Source organism: Choloepus didactylus, chromosome 3 (genome assembly GCF_015220235.1).
Source record: "Choloepus didactylus isolate mChoDid1 chromosome 3, mChoDid1.pri, whole genome shotgun sequence".
NCBI lineage: Eukaryota > Metazoa > Chordata > Mammalia > Pilosa > Megalonychidae > Choloepus > Choloepus didactylus.
In genome coordinates, this window is record NC_051309.1 from 108,175,232 (window position 1) to 108,187,374 (window position 12,143).

The following is a 12,143-nucleotide window of genomic DNA, read 5'->3' on the forward strand; positions in this document are numbered from 1 at the left end:
TGATAGGTCAATCTTGTCCATGTCCTTGGATTCCGATACCTTCTTGTTTTGGTTACGTTAATAGACAACAGAATTCACTCTAGCTAGTTTAGGTAGAATACTGAGGGATATAGAGAGTTCACAGAATCATTGAGATGACTGATAATCTGATTATAGGCTGATCTTACAGAAACAATTTTTGGAAACTTGTCTGCCAAGAGAAAGGATGCCCATGCCATGATCAGGAAGTTGCCAAAAACACCACAGCTATTGAATCCAGAGCAATACTGCTTTTGCTGAGATCTGCACAAGCAAATGAATGCTTCGTACCCTGCTTTTCCCCAATAAATGCCACTAAGAATCAGTCTCATGAGGGTGCCTCAGATCTGTAGAACCTAAATCACAAGTCTGAACTCTCTGAGCAAAGGAGCTGGGAAAATAGTTTTTTGGACTCAACATTGGGAATGTAGGGTTTAACTTGTGACGAAATATAAAATGGATTTAACAGCATTCAAAGATTAGAGGAGAAGACATGAATGACCTTTATGTTGATTTATAAAAATTTATGTATTTAATTCAAAACTCTCTTCTTAGTGCCATATTTCTTACTAGACTACTTGAGTATTTCAAAGACATTTCAGTCTTGTCCGGCCAAAAACCAAACTTATCTTCAGCACAAAAATCTGATGCTGTAGTCACATCCTGTATATGTGAATAATTCCACTATTCATGGCCTTGCTCCAAACAGAAAGGAGTCTGTCTGGATTCTTGTCTTTGCCTTGTCCCCACATCCCCTCAACCATGACACCAACTTACTTATAGTTCTTACAGATGTCTCATTTGTCCATTCCTGTCCACTCCCCTCTCACTTGCTTTAAGTTTTTTACTTTCTTGCCTGTACCATTGCAAGAACCTCCTCACTCCCATTTCTAATCCATCTTTACGATGTGGCCAGACAGAGTTTTCTCATGGGAAAATCTGAATGTAAAACATGTACACACACTTCTTAAATAGTTCTCTCATTGCCCATAGGATGGAATGTAGAGTGCTGTTCAAGGGATTCAAGGCTTATTGTTTCGGGGCACCAGTCACCTCCCATCATGAAGTTTATAGGCCAGCAAAACTGAACTACTCATACATTCTCCCAAACAATATCCTCTTTCCCACTGTTTCCAAGGACTGGAATGCCCTTCTTGAATTTTACTTCTTGAAAGTCATGTCTTCCTTCAAATCTCAGTTTAAACATCTGCCTCATCAGGAAGCTTACTCTGACTCTCCTGAGCAGGCTGAAGTACTCTTGCACTGTCCATGTTGTATACCAATGCTAAAATAGTGGGGTATAAGGGTATGGAATTTTTCTTTGGAGCATTGAGAATGTTAACAAATTGATTGCAGTGATGAATGCACAACTCCATGATTATACCAACAGCTGTTGCTTGTATACTTTGAATGGGTTGTATGGTGTGTGAATAAAATGTTTTTTTTTTTGTTTTTTTTTTTTTTAAAAAAAAGGATATGGAGAAGGCATTAACCTGTTTCTCCCATGTATCCATGGTTCTTTTTTTCTCAGAATTTGGTGAATTTTCCCATGGCTTATTTTATTTATCAAAGAGGATAAGTGTATTTCAGTTTAGCCCAACATCTTTTATTAAAAATTCAATTTATTTATATTTCAAAAACCATACAGTCATCCACAGTATACAATCAATTGCTCACAGTACCATTATATAATTGTGCATTCATCACCACAATCAATTTTTGAACATTTTGATTACCACACACACAAAATATAAGAATAAAAATTAAAGTAAAAAAAAAAGAACCCAAAACATCCCATATCCCCCATTCCTCCCTATAATTTATTTACTTCTTGTCCTCATTTTTCTATTCATCTGTCCATACACTGGATAAAGGGAATAGGAGCCACAAGGTTTTCACAACTACATGGTCACACAGTTTAAGCTATATAGTTATACAATTGTCTTCAAGAATCAAGGCTACTAAGTTGCAGTTCATCAGGTTCAGGGATTTCCTTCTAGCTATTCCAATACACTAAAAACTAAAAATGGATATCTATATAACACATAAGAATAACATCCAGAATGATCTCTCAACTCCATTTGAAATCTCTCAGCCACTGAAACTTTATTTTGTTTCATTTCTCTTCCCCCTTTTGGTGCAAGAAGGCTTCTTCCATCCCATGATGCCAAGCCCAACTTCTTTTTACATCATTCATCAGAGCTTCCAAATGTTAAAACACTCTTCCTGGATCCAGGTTTGTATGTTACCTTATCTGCTAAGCATGAAATGTATTAGTGATGACCCAAATTGTAACACAAATTATGTTTTGCTTTGTTAAATAGAAAATAATATTCAATAGAAATGTGGAATGCATATTTCAAATAAAATACTTCATTCTCTATTTTTTCCCAAGATTTTAGTTTTAAATAATATTATTACCCATGCTTCTCCCCCTTTTTTACCTCTTCTCTTGCAAATTTTGTTAGGTGGGACTTCTGCTTTCGGCCATGCCAGTATTGGACTTGCCCTCCTGCTATAAACAACTGGAACTAGAAAAATTATGTGAAACAAATGTTTTCAGATGCTAGACAACAGTCAATGCAGCACTGTAATCTCTGGGAAAAAGGAAACCACTGAGGTGGTTCCTAGGAACGTTCCAGCTTTTGTTTCAGAGGCACTTTCTAAACTATGGAGCAGGGAGAGAGAACACAAGAAGAAAGAGAACAGATGTTAGTGAAGTGAAGAAGCTGGGAAGAGTATTAGAAAGGAAGAAGAAATGCTGAAAAATAGTTCTGGAAATCCAAATGGGAATCTGCCCAAGCCCTTTGCAGAAACTAAACTGTGCATAGATTTCCACATAGTAATTTGATCGACCTGTTTTCACAAAGCCTTAAATACAATTCTTTGAAGGATCAAGTGGATCCACAGATAACAGACTACTAGAAAAAAATTCAGTGTTCTTCTAAGTAAGACCAGAAGTCTAGACACTCAACAGCATAGCACACAAAACGTCCACAATGCACCCTGGTGTCCAGTTATTTGGTCAAGCAAGGACTGACTTGATTGTTATTGTGCAGATACTGCATGGATTTAAATCTTAGTTGGTTGATTGTATCTATGGCTAATTGCGTCTACAATCAACAAAGGAGATTGCCTTCAGCAATGAGAGAAGACTCCTCACCCAATGAGTTAGAGGGTTTAAAACAAGAACTGAGGATTTTAACAGTCAGAAAGAATTTCTATCTCTATTTCAGCCAGCCTGCTTCTCCTGGGGAATTCAACTTCACCACCATTGAGTTTCCAACTTGTGGCCTGCCCTGCAGAATTTGTACTTACTAATCCCGATGGTTGTGCGACTCAGTTCCTATAATCAAACTCTTAATATTTACCTATATTTGTGTGTGTGTGTGTATATATGTGTATGTGTGTGTGCATATACACTCATATACACACACACACAACACACACATATCCTGTCAGTTCTGTCTCTATAGAGAACATGGAATAATACATTTCTAATATCCTCCACTTCCTCTCCTTGCAATTCAGATCCCAGACAAGGCATCACAGGATGATATTTATTTTTGACATTAGAGTAAACTAGTATTAATTTTGTTTGCAACTGTAATGATTCACTTTAAGACACTTGGGCACTGTGAAGGTTATTTCAATTCCTGGATTTCTAAGTGAGTGGTAGACATTCAACATAATGCTTATTAAGTATGACTTTGCATTTTCTTGGATTTGCTTTCATTGTTAAGAAAATTTCTTACATATTTATTGACAAATACCTCAAAGAGATTGCCATGACTATTTACAAAGCTCTGGAAATGAGGATTTTTAATTTCTACCTAGCTTGCATTTTAGGATAATAAACATGTTCTAGTTTTATTAGATGCCTGTGTTTGCAGCACACAGGATGTCTTCTCAATACAGTGTCCAAAATCCTGTCCATATATATGATTATTAATATCTTCAAACATTAATTTGATTAAATCTTTAGCACAACAATTACACTTTTTGCTCATTCTCATCTCAGTGATTTTATCTGTTCTTATGTAATGACCTACCTACAGATTATTGAAAAGAAAAGTACATATGTGTAAAATTTGAAGTACTTCAGTAAAATCACACTTCAAAAATATTCAGGGTACTCTTAATACAGTTCTGTAATAATCATTTCTTTACAAAATTAAATATTTGTATATCATATAGTTATCAAACAGATTTTATTCATTCTGATTCAGTTTGAGACTATTTTTCTTATGATCCATGAAATATTTTTGTACCCTGACCTTTGCTTTAATTCTGGAATACCTTGTGTGATTCATAAAGTAGCAAAGGTTAATTAAGTAATTAAAATTATTCTTTTAATTGATGTCACATTGTTGAAAAAGGGCATCATCATCAGAGTTTTTGGTTAAATATTTGATATGAAATTCTAACTCATGAAGTTTTTTTCACCAATAAATCAGTAACTTCTACTTTTTTAAAATCAAACCAGTGAAGGAAAGGACAAAGACCTTCAGTTCACTTACATATCTATGAATGGAAAAAATTATAATTCAAATTCATTCATCAAAAAACTTAGATTACAACATTACACATCACCCTTTTTTGTTTGGTTTTGTTCCACATGGAGACCTTAGAGACTTAATTCATTTAGAGACAAGTATGAGTACTCCAGGTAAAATATTATACACATTGGAAGCATCTAGAATTTTTTTAAGTGTATTTCAATATATAAATTTGTCTGCCTGCTTTAAACAAGCAGTATAGTTATAGAATGAAAAAATCTAAATGAAAAGTCTGACCAGCACCAGAATTTTAATATTAGTCTGACAGTGTTAGTAACCATGCTGTACTGAAAGATGTAATGGGATAATCTGAATCATAATTCATTAAATATTTATATACCCCACTTCCCCAGAATATTTAGGCTGGTCATAAAGTTAACAGTGAGTAAGAAAATACATAAGCATAATCACTTGTGAACAGCTTCTTGTAAAAACTGCTGTTTAGCAACACACAAACTGCCTCAAAGATTTATGCTTACGTGAAGACATTCAAAGATACCAATAAAACAGCATGTTCTAAAAATATGGCCACATTTTAAAACATATTAAGACAATTTCTGCTAGCCATAATAGTCCCACAGTATGACCAAGTAATAATAATCTACTTTAAAAGCAAAAAAAGTTTAATCAGTATAGTGCATGATTGATTCAACATAGTTCCCAGGGAACAGACCAGTCACTTGAGTGCAGACACTTTCATACCAACCATCACAGTTCTTCTTCATAACATAAATGATTGCACTCTCCATAAATGACAGCTCATCATCCTTGTCTTTTGTATGATTGTATATTGCAACAACTTTCTCAATATAATTCTTGGGTGCCCAAGCAGGATCTCAATCTGCCAATGTACCATTATACTGACCTACTGCAGCCTCCTCATCCCCAGAATCCACTGGATGTGATGGGGATGAAGGTGGAGAATCATCAAACATGGGAATGTCATCTGGTGGAAGTGGTGGGGGTAGAGTTGGACTGTAAGCAATGTTTTCCTGCTCCCTGACCACGAAGCCTGTGAGAGGTATCTGTGGAGTCAACTGAGGCATAGGTGGGGGGAGCAATAGAAATTGAATTTTGAGGATAAAGTGGACCTCCGTTAACATGAGGCTGAGCAGAAAGCTGAGCAATCACAGAGGGAGTTCATCTGTATCCACCAAAAGATGTTGAAGAAGTGGTGGAGTTGTGTTGAGAAATCTGCCTGGTCATTGTGCCATACTGGAACCTGGAGCTGAGCCCGGGGATGGTCCAATAGTGGATGGGGAAGGTGTAGGCACAGTGATGGGAATGCCAACGCTGCTACTTCCACTGTTCTCGTGACTTCCACTTCCTCCACTACTTCCACTGTGCATCCTCCATCTCTTATTTAAAAAAGCTTTCTTGCCTGGACTATGCTGACTTCCAAGCCTAGCAGGACTCATGATGTAGTCATTAGGGACTGTTGGAGGTTTAACAGGTTCCAGGGTTTTGTAAGGAGAATTCCTCCCAGTGTTCCCTGGCCTGATATGGAAGGACCTGATGGTTTCTGAAGAGCAGGATTTGTTCTCTACAGTATGCCAGTTCTTGCAGGCTGGTTATTTCCAAGCTTGATGCCATGGCCCACATCATCCAGAACTGTATAGTCTATAGGTTTGCAGATACACCTCACAGGGCACTCCGTATTTACAGGTGCTATTATTTTGTGAGTTCTTGATGTATTTTTATTTGTTGTCAAAATACCATCTTTCTTTGAGCCACTTTCTCTTTATGAATGTCCACAGTCTGTGAGATATGATTGATGGAAGACTCCATTCTCCAAAGCTGAGAGGCTTGGATGTCCAGCAGTTGGAGTGCATTGTTGGCCAGTGCACTTATTTGATAAGCAAAACTAGCTAGGGATTGGGTTGTGTAGGCTTTGGTCTCTTCTAAAGCTTTTCTCGTTTGTAGACTGTATGTAGTTGTTTTCACGGTAGTCATCCATTTGTGTCAGGTTCTGGTAGCTCTCTATCAGTGCCCTTTTGCCAGAGTTGTCAGACAGGATGTCCTCGTCTAGTAACATCTGCAGCTCTGCCATTTTCCACCCCTCTGTAGAGCTTCCTCTCACGTTAAAGAGCCAGTGGCAGCCCTGTTGGCAGAGCTCGGCACCCCTCACAGCCCTGATATAAATGCATTCATGAAGTTTTGAAGTGTTCTTTATTCCAAGAAAGTCTTGTTCAGTGATTAAATCTAGGCTTTATCTAGGGTCTGTGTGTATCCCAGTTCTGGTGCACACCTAGAAGTACCTATGGAGATTATGTAATTAATCATCCGAAATGAAACACTATTGAGGGTGAATAGGATTTAATTACTCTGAAACAGCTATAATTGTCCTCAGCAAACCAAAATGTCACTGAATTGTAACCATTCAAGCTGCAGCACAGTAATTATGTGGGTCATGAGCATAACATCACATAAATATTATAAATAATTTGTTAGAGGAATAACTAATATGTTAAACAGAAAGTCAGGGCCCATATTACTATGAATATAAGGTATGTACATTCACAGGGTAACAATTTGGGGAAGAGAAGTAAAAATGGAAGATCTTAATTTGAGTCAAAATTTTATATTTGGGCTCCAGTAGGGCACCCTGACTTTGTACACTATTGCAAGCCCGTCTGTACGCTTTGATTTAACCCACCTCTTTCCCCACTTCTGTAAACAAAATTTAAGTGTCAGTGCTGGGCTTGTAGTTACCTCCCAACCCTCTGGAGAATTGTGCCTTTCTCTGCAAATCCTGACTATTCCATCTGTGCCCATATCCCCACCTAACTTCATTTTAAGAGAGGATTGGGAGCTGGAGGAAGTCACTGAGCGTTTAATAACCCCTAGTACTTTTACATGGCACTGAGGATACCTCTGCTTTTCTCTAGACCATGTATATTCAGAAGCATAGGAAAATCATGGAGCTGGGTCCACAGTGCTATCTCAGTGGAATCCTGAAGACTTGCCTTGATCCCTAAACAGCTCTTGTGGTATCTTTGACATAATTATAACTGTACTGTTCAAGGAAATCAAACCACTTCTTTTACTAACATGCTCTCATTTGATCTTCAAAGAACTAATGGGATTGGCTGAGTAATGATTAGTTCTCCATTATTTACCAAATGAAGAAACGTCTCTGAGAGGTTAAGTGATTTGCTCAAGTTCACGCAGCATGTGAGTGGAACATCATTAACTTTAACTCCTGTGCCTTTTCTGCAATAAAAATAGTAAGTTGTCATGGCAACTAGATCTAGCCGTACCTAAAACATCTTCAAACGTACCGAACCTTTCATTACACATTTAGAGAAATACCGAGCATTAGTAAATTCACCTTGATAATCATAATTAATATCAGACATTTTCCTGAGGGCAAGGTATTTGTTATGGTTGACAAACATAATTAATCAGGTAACTTGGTAGAATATGGAGACTTGGGAAATGAAAACTAAATTTATCTACTTCACAACATTTTCTCAGGCTCAGTCTTAGGGCAATGAAACTTTGGAAGAAAACATAAACTTAATGCTAAAGCAACGGCCTAGGTTTTAATTCTTCCCTTGCTGGGGAACTCTACTGTTGAAAGAGATAATTCATTTTAAATAACTTGTTTATTTTGTTTCTTCAGTCTTATTTTGTTTGATTGTTCATTCATTCATTCATACATTCAATAAACATTTGTAACAAGGTTGATTTTATGCATACTCCATCTCAGATGTACAATCAAAATGTGTTTATAATTGTTTAAAAATCCTAATCTATCCCATGACCATCCGTCTATCAGGTAAAGGGGAAAAAAGTACCTTGTAGTCTTATGTAGAGTTAACTTGGACTATAGTAATCTTTTAAATAATCCCTTTCAGTTGGGCTCTTTATCTTTCAGTGAGAAGAAATGCTCAGTTTCCCCCAGAATCTCCCTGTCCCCCCGCTTCTCTTCCAGGGTTTGTGGAGGAAAAAGGACAATATGAACTCCTGATATGAGTTCCTCAGCTCTTCAGGATATTTTCCAAATATCTAGGCTCCAAGATTATGCCCCTGTCTGCCTGAGTGCTGCTCACCATCTGCACTTGCAGCTGAGGTCCTCACCTGGTAAGACCTGTGGTCTGGTTGTTATTGGTTGGTAAGAGCCCAGTGTGGCTTTCCTGATTTCTCAGATCATCTTATTTCTCTCTGGTGCAACAGACCCCATGTCCCTGCCCTACTCTGACGGCCCCTGTAAAGCCAAGGCTGGGGATCCCTTCCAAACCCAATGGGCAAACTTGCCACCTCACTCTCAAATCAACTGATTGCTGAAGCCCTTCCATCCCCTGCCACAACAAGGAAATGAAGGAACATTTCATTTCCATCCCCTGCCTTTTAGTAACTGAGGGATGCCCTGAGAAGCAAAACTTTAAGGCTGATATATAGGACCCTTTGTAGTCAAATTAAACTCTGCTGTGTCTGTAATCCAGGTTGGAAAGGGCAGCCTCTGGGTGGACTTTTTTTTAGAGACCCAAAAAAGACCCAACAGCACCCTTCTTCTGAAAGCATGTCCTCTCTTCCCTAACACTTCATCATGGGCAGACACCCCATAGAGGAAAAGTCAGCACACTGAGATCTGACTGATTTTTTGCTTCTACTTCACCCTTTCTTTATTTCTCTTCACATTCCCTAGTACCAGAGTATCTGCCTTTCCTGCCTTCTTCTGCATCATACCCCCCTCCTATACTCATGCAGCAAAAACCCTGGTTTCATAAGCAGAAGGGGTATAGGACTGACAATTGTGTGAGAAATCTGAGTCCTCTCCAGTCTTAAAAAAAAAGTAGAAGCTAAAGGGATTTAGAAAATTCTCTACCCTACAAAGCATGGCATTTAAGTTTATTGTCTTACTTCAAAAATCTACTTTAACTGTCAGAAATGGAATAAAAACCATTTAAATTCATATTTCTTTGGCCTCCAAGCTTATGGAAGTTTCAGGTGAATTCAGAAGGTATTGGAAGGTGACAATGCCATAAAGAAGTAAGCAATTCTAATCCAGAAGACCAGCATTGGAACTTGGTGGAAAATTAATGTCTCTGAAACCACCCTTTTTTGGCAAAGCTGAAGGGAAAATTATTAAATGGAAATGTGTTATCTTCCTTCCAGGCATACATTGTCGCTTTTGGGGGACATCATGCTATCTGACATCCATCATGTCTGTTCTGAAGGATTTTCAGTGAACACATAATTGCAGGATTTCCACATGAAAAATAAATGAAAAGCGCCCAGTCTTTAGGAGACAAGCCCTCACAGACATGTATACACACAAGTTAAAACAGACAACCATGCTCATCCTGATTCCACTGTTGCCAAAAGAAAAGAAAAAAAATGTATTTCCCATTCTATGTGGCTGTGTTCCAAGTGGAATGACACCATATATTTCAACTTTGATTCAAAGCCTCTGTCAGAAATAAACAAAGAAACAGGCAAACCAAGAAAGAAAGAAACAAATTATGAATGGAAAAAGGAAGGAAAGAAGGAAGGAAGGAAGGAGGGAGGGAGGGAGGGAGAAAGGGAGGGAGGAAGGATGGAAGGAAGTAAAGAAGAAAGGTATAATCTTGTTTTCATGGGATTAAAAATTAATTGGTTGCCACAATAAAATTTTGAACATTTTCATTACTCCAAAAAAATAATAATAATAATAATAAAATAAGAATTAAAGTAAAAAAGAACACCCAAAACATCCCATCTCCCCCATTCCCCTCATTCTTCATTTAATTTTTGTCCCCATTTTTCTACTCATCTGTCCATACACTGGATAAAGGAAATGTGAGCTACAAGGTTTTCACAATCATATGGTCACAGCATGTAAGCTATATAGTTATACAATTGTCTTCAAGAATCAAGGCTACTGGGTTGCAGTTCAACAGTTTCAGGTATTTCCTTCTAGCTATTCTAGTACACCAAAAACTAAAAAGGGATATCTATATAACGCATAAGAATAACCTCCAGAATGACCTCTCAACTTCATTTGGACTCTCACAGTCACTGAAACTTTATTTTGTTTCATGTTGCTTCCCTCTTTTTGTCAAGAAGTCTTTCTTAATCCCATGATGCCTAGTCCAGGCTCATCCCTGGTAGTCATGTTCCACATTCCCAGGGAGATTTACACTCCTGGGAGACATGTCCCATGCAGGGGGGAGAGCAATGAGTTTACCTGCAGAATTGGCTTAGAGAGAAAGGCCACATCTAAGCAACAAAAGAGGTTCTCTGGGGGTGACTCTTAGTCAAAAATATAAGTAGACTTAGCCTCTCCTTGGCGGTAACAAACTTCATAAGGGCAAGCCCCAAGATTGAGGTCTCAGCCTACTAAATTTGTAGTCCCTAATGCTTGTGGGCATATCAGTAATTCGCTAGGTGGGGATGTTTAATATTTCCACATTTTCCCCCAGTCCCTCAAGGAGGCTTTGCAAATACTTTTTTATTCTCTACACAAATTACTCTGGGATGTGTCAGGGCTTCACACTAACCTGTACAAACCAACCAGATCTCATTCCTTATTCAAAATTCAATGAAATTATGGTGTTTGCATAAACTGACCATACTAGTTAAATTATATTGCGTGCTACAGAAAATAATAGATTTTGCACTTTGGACTCACACAGAAGTTGAAGTTTTGAAACACCGTCAATATTGTCCTTTTCCCTTTAGTCTGATTTATCTTAGTACTAACCAAGTCCATTTTGTTCATATCTCTAATTGAAGTCTGATCTCTTTTTCAGCTTCTTTAACATTTGCTGTATGGGGTAATACTGACATTTATAGCTGCAGTATTCTGTCTCTGAGTCTCAGATACCACACAGATACCCATAGTTCCAAGGACTAACCAGGTTATACACAAACAGCTCAGCATCTCAGAATTTTGAAATAACCATTACTAATCAGGAATAGACATAACTGCTGTAAGAACTTACAACCTAGGACCCTTTACCATAAAGCTTCCCCTGATCTCAGATTCAATTCTCAGAGTTTGCACGCTACAGTTAGTCCATATTAGTGAGTTGTTCCCCGAAATTTTTTTAGGGAATGCAGAGTTAGTAAAATATCTGGAATGGAACTTCTGCATTTTCCAGTATATTTGACTAATATGGAAATCCAATCATGGGTTTCTTAGTTCTCTAGGTTATTACATCCTTGTATCCAATTACTGAGTTAACCAGATAGGAGACTAGCCATACCTACTACACTTTGGCCCACCAAAACCAAACTTGACTACAAAAAATTGGCATCTACAGTATAAATTCAGAAGGACAGAGTCAGAATTGATTTTCCATCAGTACTAGCATCACATTCTTTAAGTCATACCATATACTTTAACTTTGAAGAAGAAAGGGATATAATGAGGCCAAAAGCAGTAAGAAAGTATTTTATTTCTCCTCTCTGTGCTTTCTTCAGGGTCCAGGCTCTAAGGGTCACTGAGAAATTTATCATTCTTGAATTGACTATGAACTAGTCTTTGTCCATTAGAATTATTCTACCCTCTTTCTCTATCTAGGACCTGCAACATAAATGCCTTCCTTTCTCCATCCAGGCTTCTCTTAGAATTTAATA

The 12,143-nt window shown here is 37.7% G+C and overlaps 1 pseudogene; it reads right to left on the bottom strand.

Annotated features, from left to right (window-relative positions):
• Nucleotides 1-5,200: 5,200 nt before the first annotated feature.
• LOC119528739 lies at nt 5,201-6,627 on the bottom strand (annotated as a pseudogene).
• Nucleotides 6,628-12,143: the final 5,516 nt, after the last annotated feature.